General features: G+C 39.3%; 1 long non-coding RNA gene across 2 annotated transcripts in view; it reads right to left on the bottom strand.

Moving 5' to 3' along the window:
- Positions 1–874: 874 nt before the first annotated feature.
- LOC129397745 (uncharacterized) overlaps positions 875–14,499 on the bottom strand; it is a 132,481-nt gene continuing 118,856 nt past the window's right edge. Inside the window, exons 7-8 of one of the 2 annotated variants that reach the window (XR_008625336.2) lie at positions 12,323–12,438; positions 875–1,374 (exon numbers count right to left, since the gene is read on the bottom strand). This is a non-coding gene — a long non-coding RNA (uncharacterized LOC129397745). Of the gene's footprint in view, positions 1,375–5,104; positions 7,853–12,322; positions 12,439–14,499 lie in introns of those variants that run through there. The other variant, XR_008625337.2, reaches the window with a different exon arrangement.

Genomic DNA, 14,499 nt, shown 5'->3' with positions numbered 1-14,499 from the left:
GCCTCCCAAAGTGCTGGGATTACAGGTGTGAGCCACTGTACCAGGCCTAAATCCTAATTCTAAATTCCTGCAAATGGATCTCAGATTGTTCCAGTTTAAATCCAAATTTCAATCTCTAATCACCTTTGACAGTGCTAAGTCGTTTTGTACAAATGGTGGTCAGAGGCCCACTGCTGGTACAGTTCAAAGAAAACACAACATACAGCAATAAAAAAATGCCAAGAACAAACCAGGCGCGGTGGCTCACACCTGTAATCCCAGCACTTTGGGTGGCCAAAACGGGAGGGTCACTTGAGGTCAGGAGCTTGAGACCAGCCTGGCCAACATGGCGAAGCCCCGTCTCTACTAATGATACAAAAATTAACCAGGCATGGTGGCGCACACCTCTAATCCCAGCTACTCAGGAGGCTGAGTCACGGGGATTGATCGAACCCAGGAGGCGAAGGTTGGGGGCAGTGAGCCAAGACTGTGCCACTGCACTCCAGCCTGGGTGACAGAATGAAACTGCATCTCAAAAACAAGCAAACAAATGCCAAGAACAATGTTAACATTAAAGCCAAGAAAACTTAACTTGCACAATGATTAATTAGCTACTCCAACCGCAATTTTTTATTGATCTGACTGATTGTCTGTTTTGGTAGCATGCTGAATGCAATCTCAGTGAGCTAATTATAGATCCAGATTAATGGATCTTAATTTTTATATAGATATATATATAATATGATGTAATGGAACTACATCATTGGCTTCAACAGACATCTCATAACTATGAGAGATTCCCAGACATATCTTGAGACTTGTATAGCCTTCTCACTGTTTACCCAAATCTTTTCAATTCAAACTTTTATAACTTTGATTTCTTCCTTTAAATTATTACTTGTTGTCAAGTCCACAGTGCTTCAGGACCTGCAGTTCATAAAGACCATCCTGTGGATGTCATCCCCTGGAGTTCTACTCCACAGCAGTCCTGTTCATCTGATAGAATGTTTAAATTCTTTCATAGTTTGTTATTTTTTTTGTGCCTATAACCTACTTTTCCAACTACATTGTAAATTTGTGGAGGCCAGGGATCATGCCTTCCTGTGTTAGTTACCTACTGCTGCATAACAAATTCCACCAAGATGTAGCAGCCTCAAACAACAAACATTTATTATTCACATAATTTCTGAGGGTCAGGAATCTGGGAATGGCTTAGCTGGATCAAACTGTCAGCCAAGGTTGCAAATGCATGAGAAATCATCTGATGGCTTGACCATGCCTACAGGATCCGCTTCCAAGATGGCTCACTCAGATTGCTGTTGGCAGAAGGTCTCAGTTCATCCCAATGTGGGATTCTCCACAGGGCTACCTGAACAACCTCACAGTATGTCAGCTCTTTTCCCCAGAGTCAGTGATCATACACAGAGAAAGAGAGAGAGAGAGAGAGAGACAGACAGAGAAAGAGAGAGAGAGACAGAGAGAGAGAAAGTGAACAATAATCACAGCACCTTTTTGTGACTTAGTCTCTGAAGTTACACACCACAACTTCCACTTTATTCTATTGATTAGAAGGAAGTCATTAAATCCAACCCTCACTCAAGGGGCAGGAAATTAGACTCCACCTCCTAAAGGGAGGAATATAAAAAAGTTTGTGCATGCAGTTTTAGAAGTACCCCACCTTTTTGATGGCATCTTCAGAGTCTACATTTGAGCCAGTACTCAATTTTTATTTTTATTGTGATTGATCACATTGTACAATACTGAGAAAATTCACCCAAGTGAAGTATAGGAGCAAATCAAGCTCATATCTCAGAATATTTGCTTATATTTCCAGCTTTCTAGAAAAAGGTTTAACTTACATGTTTATCAATAAATTAACACATCTATCCTTTCCTGTTATAACCATTATTTAGGGGGCCTTATTACATGTTAGACACTGTTATATAGTAAAGGGACACAAATAAATCTTTGTGTCTCTGCTCTTACTGTACTTTAGAATCACCCTGGAGAAATTTAAAAAATAATTTTGCCTGACCCCCACCCAGAAGATTAAATCAGAATATTTTGGAGTAGAGCTTGGTACTGGTATTTTGTACAGTTCTCCAGATGGTTCTAATATACAGCAAGGGACAAGCTCTACTGAACTAGATAATTTTGGTTGTCTTTTCCATAACTTGTTCTCTTCCCAAAGAGTCTTCTGACATTACAGCAGTTCCCTATGCAAGGCCAAGAGGTCCAGGTGACAGTCCAGGGAGGGAAAAAAATGTGTGTTTCTTGATCCTTTGGCACATGGTGCATGTGTTTGGGTATATGAAAATTATATTTCCTATTGCTCGTTCTTTTCCTAGATTGACAGAGGATGCCCTGGATGCCACTTGTATCTTAGAATTAAGATTGTAACTAAATGGGGCATAGAATTTCTCTCAGCTTGGGTAGGAACAGGCATTCAAGAGACCAGAGAGGCCTCCTCAGAGATTCGCCGAAAGGGAGGACCTGGGTTACAAACTTTCTTGGAGTTTGCTCGCTGAGCTTAAGACGATGGTTGCCTGTTTCATACAAACAATGTACCCCAGGGTAAAGCTTCCTCTTCCAGCTTCCTCTTTCCTTATTTCTCTATTTGTAGAGCTTTACAAAGTGGTTTCTCTCTGACTGGCTACTGACTCCTCTCGCCTCTGGGTGGAGCTGAGTTCAGTGAAAAACAGGGTGACTTGAAAACACCACACCTATAATTGAAGAGTATTTCTTAAGGTCTTTTATGATCTGTCTTTTCTAGTTATTGCCTCTCACACTATCCAAAATCAAACCAGCTGAGTCCACAATCCAGGTAACAGCTGTTCAGGCTTGGCATCAAACAACCCTTGGGACTCAGGGCATGACTCTTCAGTGAGATTAGTCGTAACCTAAGAGGCATCTCTGGCTACTTTCAAATTATTTCCATTGCAAAAGATACTGAATTATTTGTTGAATCACGTCATTTTCTTGGAAAAACCTCTGCCTCCGGGGTTCAAGGGATTCTCCTGCCTCAGCCTCCTGAGAAGCTGGGATTACACGCAGGCGCCAAAACAGCCAGCTAATTTTTTTGTATTTTAGTAGAGACAAGGTTTCACCATGTTGGCCAGGCTGGTCTCGAACTCCTGGCCTCAAGTGATCATCTGCCTGCCTCAGCCTCCCAAAGTGCTGGGATTGTTGGCATGAGCCACCACACCTGGCTCCACTAACTTTCCTAAAAGCTATTTACTATAAAAAAAATCAATATTATCTCTGTGTTACAGAAGAGGAAACTGAAACCAAGAAAAAAATAAGACCATTGCCCAAAAGTGATTTCCACTTCAATCTTTTCCTTTTGTTTCTTTTCTAGCTGTCTTTCTGTTCCACCTTCATTTTTTTTTTCTATTTTTTTTTCTTGATTATTCTTTCCCTTTCATTTGCCTCTTTGAGTTTCAGGAATAAGAAATGCATTCTTAGAAGCATAAATGTTGAACTCAAGAAAAGACAAGTAAAACCTGAGTCAACTTGAAGCTGCTGTTCAAAGAGGGGAAAAAAAAAATCCAGAACAAGGATTTATTCCTGACCCAAACTACTGTCTTCATAAGTTGGCTGGCTCACCTGACTGTCAAAACAAGTTTGGGAAGGAGGAAGAAATGAACACATTAGCTTTGCAACAACACTTGCCCCACTGCCCGCCCACTTACTTGAAGAGGAAGTTGGTAAACTTCACCTTTGGGATTCCAAACGGCCTAGCTGCAATTCAGCTCTAAACATTGTACTATCCTGTGGCCAAGCGCCCCAAGGAATCTGAAGGATTCAGACTGGTGAAGTGATAACCATAATAATGCCTTCCATTTGTATAACCCCTTTACAAAGAACGTTTTCATGTGTCATCTCATATACTCACTTACGTCATTCATTAAAGTATATGGAAGGTCTAACCTGAAAGTGATGATAGTGTTCCCCTAAATGAGCTCGAGACCTTGATTTTTTTAAAAAAATCATAACTTTCTTGTCTATTTTGATAGTTTTCTAATGCAGTTTCATGGGGAAAAAAATCACAGAGATGACCTGATGGTACAAACTAAAGCTATCTCTGGAGACACCTGTCTAAAGAGTCATGGGTAGTTTCTTCTTAATATTTGCAAGTTGGCAATATTCCACTGAAGTCTTGGACTCTGTTGGCTGCCTGTAAGATCTCTCCCTGGAACACCCCAGAAGTCTCTACTGCTTTTCTAAAGAACTCATGAATGGGAAAGAGCTTAAAGTTGTAAGGACTTGGAAATACTTTTTATAGAAAATCGGGAAAGTGAATCGGGAGAATTAACCTAAGGGTTTAATTAATCTTCACAGTTGGTTTGTGACCTATGATTATATTAGTCTCTTTAGGATTTGTCAAGAGAACTTGCATGAGATTAATATCCTTCCCTTAATCCCTACTTTTAAGAGAGTTTTGTTTAGCCTCATGTTCTCAGCTGCCCTGTGCCCCTGCCAGAAATCCTAGCCCTTCCCAGAGGTCAGTTAGAGGTGGTTTATCAGATGGAAAGAATGAAATGGTAATCCCTATCAAACACTGAAATTTCTAAATCCAGGCAGAATTTTTATCATTATATGTAAGAAAAATTTGGGAAGTCCTCACACCTCCTAGAAGCAACACTCATTTAGAAGGTTGTTTGGTTTGTTTCCAAACAAACAGGTAGTTTCAGTTAGAGTTCTACTTTTGCAAATCAGACAATTTTAGTTAGTCAACATATAAAACATCCTTCATCAAATTTTACGTACATAGGATGAATATTATTGTGAAGAATGAAAGGAGGCATTAAAAACAATCACAACAGGACCACACATGCAAACATGGACTATCCAGGGTAAAACAGGACGTGTGGCCAACCCGCATATACATCAATATTTGAAACAGTTCTTCTCTAGTCCTCATATTTTTTATTATATTGGAATGTGGCAAGGATATTGTTCACTTTCTTTTTTATACTGAGAAGTAAATTTATTCAAGTTTCTTGAAAAATAATCTTACATTCTAAGTCTCCACTAGTCTGTTTCGAAGCTCTTCATGTATTTATTTCTATGAAACTGAGATGTAGGCTTTCCACATAGCTATATTTTTGTGAATCCTCCAGAAGATTATTTAAAAATACCTACAGTTTTTCCCACTATTTCAACATTTATTCAAAGACATTTAGTTTTATTTTGAAAAACTTCGAAGTTTATTTTGGAATAAAAGTGTCAGTTTTTCCCCCAAATTCTCCAAGTTTTAGTAGAACAATGGATTTACCTTTTAGAAGAACATTGAGTATCTGAATATAACAACACTTTACTGTTGATTATCAGGTGTCAAAACTGACAATCTCCGTCTCCCACCCATGAGTCAGTTGCCTGCCTAATTTATGTATAGACAGATAGAGATGTAGAAACATAGATAGAGAGAGATCAGTGATAGATAGATAGTGCTGGGGCTTAGAACACAATACCCCAAAATATGGCACTTTGGTATGCTGAGTAGTTGGAACTGAAGGAGACTGGAAAGGCTTCAGAAGCAAGAAGTCCTCCCTGACCTTCTCCAACCCTCCTTTCTGCTTTCCCACTTCCCCTCTGAGCAGATCATAGAAACTAGAACTCCTCATCCCAAAGCAATTCATAATACCTGTAAGTGTCACTCTTTGCCCTTTTCCCTTTTCTCCTGAAGACCCTCGTGTGACAAGTATCCTGCCCTATACCCAGAGGAAAGAATGCCAAACAGAGGGGCCAAAAAGAATCTGATTAAACAGGACTTCATAAGTTCCCCTAGTTTATGACCATTAGATCATAACCTTTTTGTCCAATTACATTTCTACATGGTTGTCCATTCTTCATTGAACCTAAACATAAAAGTACACAGTTTTCCCTGTGTCTTTAGGTCTTGATTTCTGAAGGCTCCTTATCACATAAAACTTTAATTGAATACATTTGTTATGCTTTTCTTTTGCTAACTTGTCTTCTGTATTGAAGTGTCAGCCATGACCTTAAAAGGTATTACCTTCTCACTTTCTACCTCTACAGTTTCTGGCACCCAACAGGGAGTGGCTGAGGCACTTGACTCACTCCGGAGCCTGCAGTTGAGATCCTGGGACAACTGACAAAAAGCTGAAAAAAAGGTTAAAAAAAAAAGTTTTTACCAAGGTCAGTATTTCGGGATCTCTGCCTATAGTGCCCGTGAAGAGAAAGTGGAAGGTAAAAATTTATCTTTATCCTTTCCTTTCCAACTTCAGGTTAGCAGAAGAAAATATTTGTTTGAATTGTAATTTGTGTGTAAATTTGGTTTGGGCATACTCATTTGTTATTAATCCTTTAAATAAATGTGTTATGCTTTTCTCTTGTTAACTTGACTTTTGTTACAGGGTGTTGGGTATCGACCTTGGAATGGGTGAGGAAGAAGGACCTTGTTGTCCCCAATTTCATAGATAGATGATGGATGCATTTTATGGGTCTAATTCAAACACACAAGGGACAAATTGGTTTGAACACTCCAGATTTTAAGAGGGCTCATTTTGCTCCAGTTTTAAATTTAATTATATTTAACATGGTGTTATATATTTATTTTTCTCCAGCTATACATATATTTGTAAGATGTCTGAAATTCTTTGGAAGTAGGAGAAGTACAAAAAAAATGACCATATACAAGGTTGTGATAGGGGGAAGGAACAAGGGGGTTTAGAACTGGGAAATTCAGAGGTTTAAGCAATGGTCCCCTGGGGGCGAAGATGACACCACATTCACAAGAAATGGAGAGGATGGCTAGCATGTGATCCTCCAGTCTGAATTATAAGGTCTTCTTGATTTATCTATTTTTCCCCTGTATTTGGGTGCGAATATTAGCTTCCCTTTCTGCTCTAGTGTACATGGTTGCTTAAGGTAAGGGCACTAAGGAATTTCTGGAATACCTGTTCTTTAATAAAGTCATCAGCCATTTATGAACATTCTGCTCTAACTTGTTGGCATTGGAAAGTCATTCTGGATTTTTGAGTGGGTAATGACATGATACAATATGCCTTAGTAAGATTAACTCATCAGTGAGTAAAACAATAACAGCTAACATTTTATATCATGCTTGCTTTTACTGGATACTATTTTATATCTACTCCATCACTGAATCTTCGAAAGAACCATATGTGAAATAGATACTTTTATTATCTCCATTTTCCAGACAAAGAAATGGGAGCTATTTCTGTTGAAATAACTTGCCAAGTTCATATTACTATAAAGAGGTAGAGCTAATAGTCAAACCCATGCAGTAAAGTTCTAAAGCTTGTCTAATTATCTGCTACACGGTCAGGACTAGATTGACTAGAAGGAGATACTGAAAGCAGGAAAACTGTGTAACAGATTATTGCATAATTCAGACATAAGAGGATGAAGCAAGGGGAAAGAAAAGGCAAGGGTGGTGCTGCAAAGGAAGAGACAGTAGGATCGTGAAATTCTTTGAAGTTGTCAGGTTGTAAAGAGAACAAAGACATATTTAGCTTGATTAATAGGAGTAATGTGGCTGGTAAAAAACACTGCAAAAAGTGAGACTGTTGCCAGGCACAGTGGCTCACGCCTGTAATCCCAGCACTTTGGGAGGCTGAGATGGGTGGACCACCTGAGGTCAGGAGTTCAAGACCAGCCTGACCAACAAGGTGAAACCCTGTCTCTACTAAAAACACGAAAAACAAAAAAACCAAAAAAAACCCCAAAAACCTACAAAAATTAGCCTGGTGCGGTGGTGCATGCCTGTAGTCCCAGCTACTCGGAGGCTGAGGCAGGAGAATTGCTTGAACCCTAGAGGTGGAGGTTGCAGTGAGCCGAGATCGCACCACTGCACTCCAACCTGGACGACAGAGCAAGATTCAATCTAAAAAAAAAAAAAAAAAAAGTGAGACTGTTGAGTGAGGGAATAACTTCTTTCTGGGTATTTGAAATTTTAGAAAAATCTAGAATGAACAAAGAAAGTTGGTGTATTAATCTTGTTTACAAAGCAAAATGAAACACCCAAATAAATGTTAGCTGTTTCTCCATTATGCTCCACTTCACTGAGAGGAAATCACATTGGTGGAATGTATAGGATGTCTCCTCACAAGAATCATTAAAAAAAAAAAAGTATAATTTTGTGGCAGAAATGAAAAGAACAGACTCCTGAAAACTTAATTTGTTCAAGGTCACACACCTTGTGAATAGCCAAATCTTTTCTGTTTCCTTGATAATCAATAGTTATACATCAGAGTATTCATCACTAATGATGATTTTCAATCCCTTAGGCAAGGAGAGCTCAGAGTGTGAAGAAATGTGGAGAGAAGGAATGAATAAACAAACGAATAGATCTATGAATGGATAATATGTAAGTTTTAAGAATAAAAAAATCTCCACCTGAAATTCTCTTTTCCTACTTTTCCATTAAACCATGTAGGTTCTTTTGTTCATAGCATTACTCAAAACTTACCCTTTATTAAAAAAAAAACAACAGCTTTCTAAATGGAAAATCATTGATCTCTAGTTCCTTTGGATTTAGGTGTTTTGGGTTTTGTTTTTGTTTTTTTTTTTTAAAGCGACCCTTAAAACACATTGATGTGATCTCAAGATATTTCTACTAAGCACCTATACAGGGGTTGGGTATAATCTCTTTCAGGAACTACAGCTATCCCAGAGAAGTGGGCAGCAACTTTAGACCTTCAGTTTATTTGGAAATCGCTGTTAGGCCATGTTTTATGATTCACTGGGCAAACATATCTTATACACTGCATGAGTCTTTGTATTTGTGTGAATATTGACTTATCCTTCAGCTTTTAAGGCACTAGTTGCAGGAACAGAGATTTCTTTCTGCTAAATGAATCTTGAGAGGTGAACTTTACATTGTTTGAAGGCATTTTAATTCCTTCCAGATATACATAAATTTATCTAGTTTATTGACTGGAAGTTATAATTGAGTTGCGAAATGAGAGCAACATGTTCTTTTCCTTCTGACAGATTCATTTCCATCGGAGTACATCGTCTTCAACGACAGGTGACCAACCCACTAGGTAAGTGTGAGGATTAATAATAGGGCTTGGTCATGTTTATACAATTTTCAAAGCTCTCATTAGAAAAGCGCTACGGTGGCCCTAAAAAGTTGGTCTTCATCTACCTATGCTCAAGCTAAGAATCTGCTTTCATAAACCCAACTTTTTTCCAAAGATATTGAGGAGTAGTAACCAGCTGTTTTCCAAATCAAGTTAACATGTCCTTAAGATCAGTTTAAATTATAGCTCATGTTACTAGAACAGAGGTCTTCAAATTTTAGCATGACCCAGAATCACCTGGAGACCTGGACTCCATCCCTAGAGTTTCTGATTCAGTAGGTTTGGATGGAGCCTGAGAACAGGTATTCTAACACATTTCCAGGTGGAAGGGTTTCTCCTGGCCAGGGCATCACACTTTATGAACCACTGCCTAGGAAGGCACTCTCTTAGCAGTGGGACTGCAAGAGCAATAATATCAAAGAGAAATTGTAGAAACTTCTCTAGACAGATTAAGATGTGGTCATTTAAAATTAGATCTGGTTTTCTTATTGTTTATTTGTTTGGAAGAAAGTTGTGAACTAAAAAACAGAGATTGCTCCTAATACTCTTGTCTTGATCTAGAGTTACTTGATTAAATTTCTGTCGGTGTCTGCGTCTGAATCCAGTACCTCTACTCTCACATCCTCTCCCTCAACCAAAACCAAAAGTAAAACAAAACAAAGCAAGTATCTAAACAAAATGCTGTGGTCTCTTACCAGCACTTAAAAAGTTAACAACAGCACCGAATAGAATTGCTCAAGGCAGTGAAGGTTAAACCAGCATTTGGAAATGCTGTGAGAACACAGATAGTTTAAACTGTGGAAGAGGCCTGAGGAAATAACAGAGGAAAACTTTCCGTCCAAGGTTCCAGTTGCCAAGGAGTTTGTGTAGGTTGCTGGAGACCTCACCCCTCCGTGGCTCCTCTGTGACTCACTGTGTCCCTGGGAAGCCTTGGACTCAGCAACCAGCGAAAACTCAGAAACTCTGCCTTTGATCTCACTAGGATGAAATGCCCCAGAGAGCTTTGGTTTCTAAAACATGGATGTTTCTGATCATACAGACAGTAGCAGAGCCTAGACTACGATTCCTAGAATTTGGCCTGATTATGACCCAGGTGGAAAGGTTGAGATTAGAGAAAACCAAGTAATGGATCCCCCTGGAGGTGCAGGAGAGAGGGAGGAAGGACTCACACACCCTTAGACCCGGCTCAGATGTCGGGTGGCTTGACACTTCAAGGTCACTCCTGCTATGTTCCTGAAACCCAGTTCTGTGTGAATCCCCTTTTTTGAGAGCTGAATCACCTCCTATAGGTAGAAAATGACACACAGATGAAATGGCTTTTGGTTCTGGATACATTTTATCTTTAGCCATTTCACATTTTGCCCTTGCAGGTCTGAATCCAATTCTAACCAGAAGCAAGTATGTCCATTTTCCTTTCCCCCACAAAGAAGAATCCTTCATGCTGCAGTGCTTAATCAAAATTTTACCTAGTTCAGATCAGCGCTTCTCACACTTTAATGTATGTAGATATGAATAACCTGGGGATCTTTCTAAGAAGCATGGGCTAATTCTGTAGGTCTACAATGGGGCCTGAAATTCTGCCTTTCTAACAAACTCCCAGGTGATATACAGACTGCTGCTCTGAGGACCAGGCTTTGAGTAGCAAGGGGATGAGTTTTCAACTTTGGCTGCCCAATAAGATCACTCTGAGAGGCTGATTGCTGGTTGCTGGTTTTTAAGACTAACATTCAGGTATCCAGAGACTGGTTTGGAGTGGGGCTTCATATTCCTTAAGAACTTCCTTGGTTATTTATGATTATGCAACCAGGATTGAGAAAACAAATCCAAATGAATGTTTTTCAAACTGTGAGTAGCAATCATTAGTGGATCAGAATCAGAAATAACATTTAAAATATTATTTAAATGAAACAGAATGGAGCAGAACACAGCACAGCACATTAGAATAGTGTAAGTATTGTTTCATGAAACTTTTTAGCTATGTACCTATGCGACTATACAGCTCTCAATGTATATTACTAAGAATTAGAGTCAAAGAACTTTGAAAGTCTGTTGCAACTACTTAACTCTGTCATTGTAGTACAAAATTAGGCATAGACAACATGTAAATGAATGGACATGGCTGTGTGAAATTTGCATTTCATATAATTTTTACATGTCACAAAGTATTTTGTATTGATTGCTTTTCAACAGTTTAAAAATGTAAAACCATTCTTAGCTCGTGGGCTCTACAGCAAAAGAGCAAATTGGCCAGCTTGGCACTTGGGGCTTGTATAGGTTGTTGGCCTCTTACCTAGATTGAGATATATTCTTTGTTTGGACCCTAAACTTGATTTGATCAGTTCAGTTATAACAAATTGCCTCAGGCTTGGTCCCAAATTAGTCTCCTATTCTGATTCTACTGCATCCTTTGTATTTTGATTAAAAACACCTGTATTTAGAGGCCAGACCTTTTGTGGTTGTTAGTAATAACAACAATTGTTGCTGTTAAAACAAGACAGTATGATACTTTGGGCTTTAAAAATCCATGTCAAAATCCTGTTTTAAATATGCAAAGTAGTTTTGGCTAAGAATAACTGAGTAACTGGATAAAATATGTGACTTCCCACCACTTTATGTAGCAGCATTTCACTTTGATAATAAAATCTCAACACTTCCATTAATAAATTGGCAGTTTATCCTAAAGAATAGATGTTTTAAAAGGTGTGCTTTGCAAATGAACAATTGATGACATATAATGATCAAATGCAAGTAAGTTCCTTACAGGAAAATATGATTCTTTTTTCCTATTGAACAGAAAACTAAACAATTTCAATGAAAGCCATGGTTTCATTGAGATTTCAAAAGGGAAACATGCTTCCCTTTTCTCAGTTACTGGGCATATTATACATTTTGTAGTAACTTGTTGGAGCATTCTATTTTAAGATTTTCAAGGTACCAGAGTTAAAAGCTTAGACCTTGGGTAACTTTTTGGGGTGGCAGAGAGTGTCCCACTCATTTTTGGCTATAATTGTAAGTATTTATTGCATTTCCACTGTGTACTTGGTTGTTAGCTTACCCCTTGAAGATGTGGCAGTTAAAAATGCAAACTTCCCCTGTAATCCCAGCACTTTGAGAGGCTGAGGCAGGAGGATTGCTTGAGGGCAGGAGCTCGAGACCAGCCTGGGCAAAATATTGAGACCAACCCCGCCAACCCGCCATCTCTACAAGAAACAAAGCCAACAACAAGAACAACAAAAATTAGCCAGGTGTGGTGGTGCATGCCTGTATACCTGTAGTCCCAGCTACTTGGTAGGCAGAGGCAGAAGGATCACTTGAGCCCAGGAGTCGGAGGTTACACTGAGCTATGATGGCACCACTGCACTTCAGTCGGAGACAAAGCGAGACCCTGTCTCAAAAACAAACAAACAAACAAACCATGGCTTGTGAGCACACAGAGCTTAAAAGATTGTAAGCAGATGATGGCAGAGGCCACTCTTAGGCAGTTACAGATAAATCCGTAATTACCAACTATAATAAAACCAAATGTAAATGCTGGGAAGAGTGTGTTAGATGCGACTCAGTTTTTAACTAGGTGTTTCATGGGAAGCATTTTTGAGGCGTAACATTTTAGCTTTTATACAGCTTTTTGTAAAAAATATAACTTTTATATAGGGTAGGTACATGAATAGATTTCCATTTTAATCTCTGAGAAGGTCAAAATTCATGTTTGGTCATCTTCAAGTACCAACAGAGTACGGGCATGTGGTAGAACTCAATAAGCTTTCACTCTTGCTGTTAAATACTCAGAATTACTTTCGCTATTGTTTCAAAAACAGATAAGGAGGGGTGTGTAAAAAATGAAAGTGGAAAGACCTGTTGAAGGATGCTGCAATAAACGGTGGTATTTTGGACAAGAGTGCCACTGGTAGAGATGGGGCAAAGAAGAGAGTCATGATGTATTTTAGAGATAGAATTAGCATTTTGTTATTATAGGGAGATGAGGAAGGCGGAAATTAAAAGTCATTCCCAGACTGTGTGAAGAGAAACATGAAAAAAGACTCAGGTTTCATGAGATGGATTAACCAGTTTTGAAAACTTTGCATTTGAGATGTTTATGAAGTAATCAGTTGGGGACAACCAAGTAGTCAGTGGAATACACAGACCTGGAAATCAAAGAGAGGACTAGGATAGAAGTACAAATGCGGGAGTCACTTGGCTGTGCATAGTATTTTCTTTATTTTTTGTAAAGAGTGCTAATTCAGTACCTACTATGTATCAGGCACTGTTCTAGCTATTAGGAATATATAGAGAAAGAAAAAACAACAAATTTCATATGAAGTCTTTTGAAGATAGAGTAGTCACGTTGACCAGAACATATAGTTAGAGACAATTGGGGAAAAAGGAGCATTTTAAGAAGTTGACAGGCTGGGCATGGTGGCTCACATCTGTAATCCCAGTGCTTTGGGAGGCCAAAGCAGGAGGATCACTTGAGGCCAGGAGTTTAAGCCCATCTTGGGTACATGGTGAGACTCCATCTACACCAAAAAGAAAAAAAATTAACCAACCATGGGGGTGCAGCACCTGTAGTCCCAGCTACTCAGGAGGCTGATAACAGAGGATTACATGAGCCCAGGAGGTCGAGGTTGCAGTGAGCCATGTTCATGCCACTACACTCCAGCCTGAGCAACAGGGCTAGACCCTGCCCCAATCAATCAATCAATCAATATCTGAAAAAGTGTGCTCCAGATAAAGGGGACAGCAACTGCAAAGGCTCTCAAGGTGAAGTGCATTTGATATGCCTAAGGAATTCCTAGAGACCGGTATGTTAGCAGTGAAGTAAGCAAAGGAGAAACTAGAAGAAGGAAGGGTCTGAATCATGCAGACCCTTGTAGTCCGTGGTATATTTTTCTAGATGTGATGGCAGTTACTGGAGGATTTGAACAAGGAAGTGATGTAATCTAGCTTATGTATCTTTAAAATTCTTTCTCCACTGACAGTAGATTGTACGGGCCTAGTGAGGAGCAGCGAGATCCACTAAGAAGTTCCTCAAGCGCTCCTATTCATAAATTATGTTAGGGCTATGCGCTGAGTTATGCTCCCAACATTCATATGTTGAAGGCCTCACTCCCCTCATCTAATGATATTTGCACATGGGCCCTTTGGAAGATAATTAGGTTTCAATGAGGTGTTCAGAGTAAGGCCTCATGATGAGATTAGTGCCCTTAGAAACAGAGGCATCAGAGAGCGAGCTCTCTTTCTCTCTCCCCCCTATCCCTCTTGTGAGGACACAGCAAGAGGACAGCCATCTGCAAGACAAGTAGAACGTCCTCACCAGAACTTGACTATGTTGGCACCCTGATCTAAGACTTCCAGCCTCCAAAACTGAGAAAAAATAAATTTCTATTGTTTATGCCACTCAGTGATAGTTTGTGATGGCAGCCTGAACAGACTAATACAATTAGAAAGA

The sequence above is a fragment of the Pan paniscus genome, chromosome 4 (genome assembly GCF_029289425.2).
Source record: "Pan paniscus chromosome 4, NHGRI_mPanPan1-v2.0_pri, whole genome shotgun sequence".
Classification (NCBI taxonomy): Eukaryota; Metazoa; Chordata; class Mammalia; order Primates; family Hominidae; genus Pan; species Pan paniscus.
This window is presented reverse-complemented; position numbering and strand designations above follow the sequence as displayed.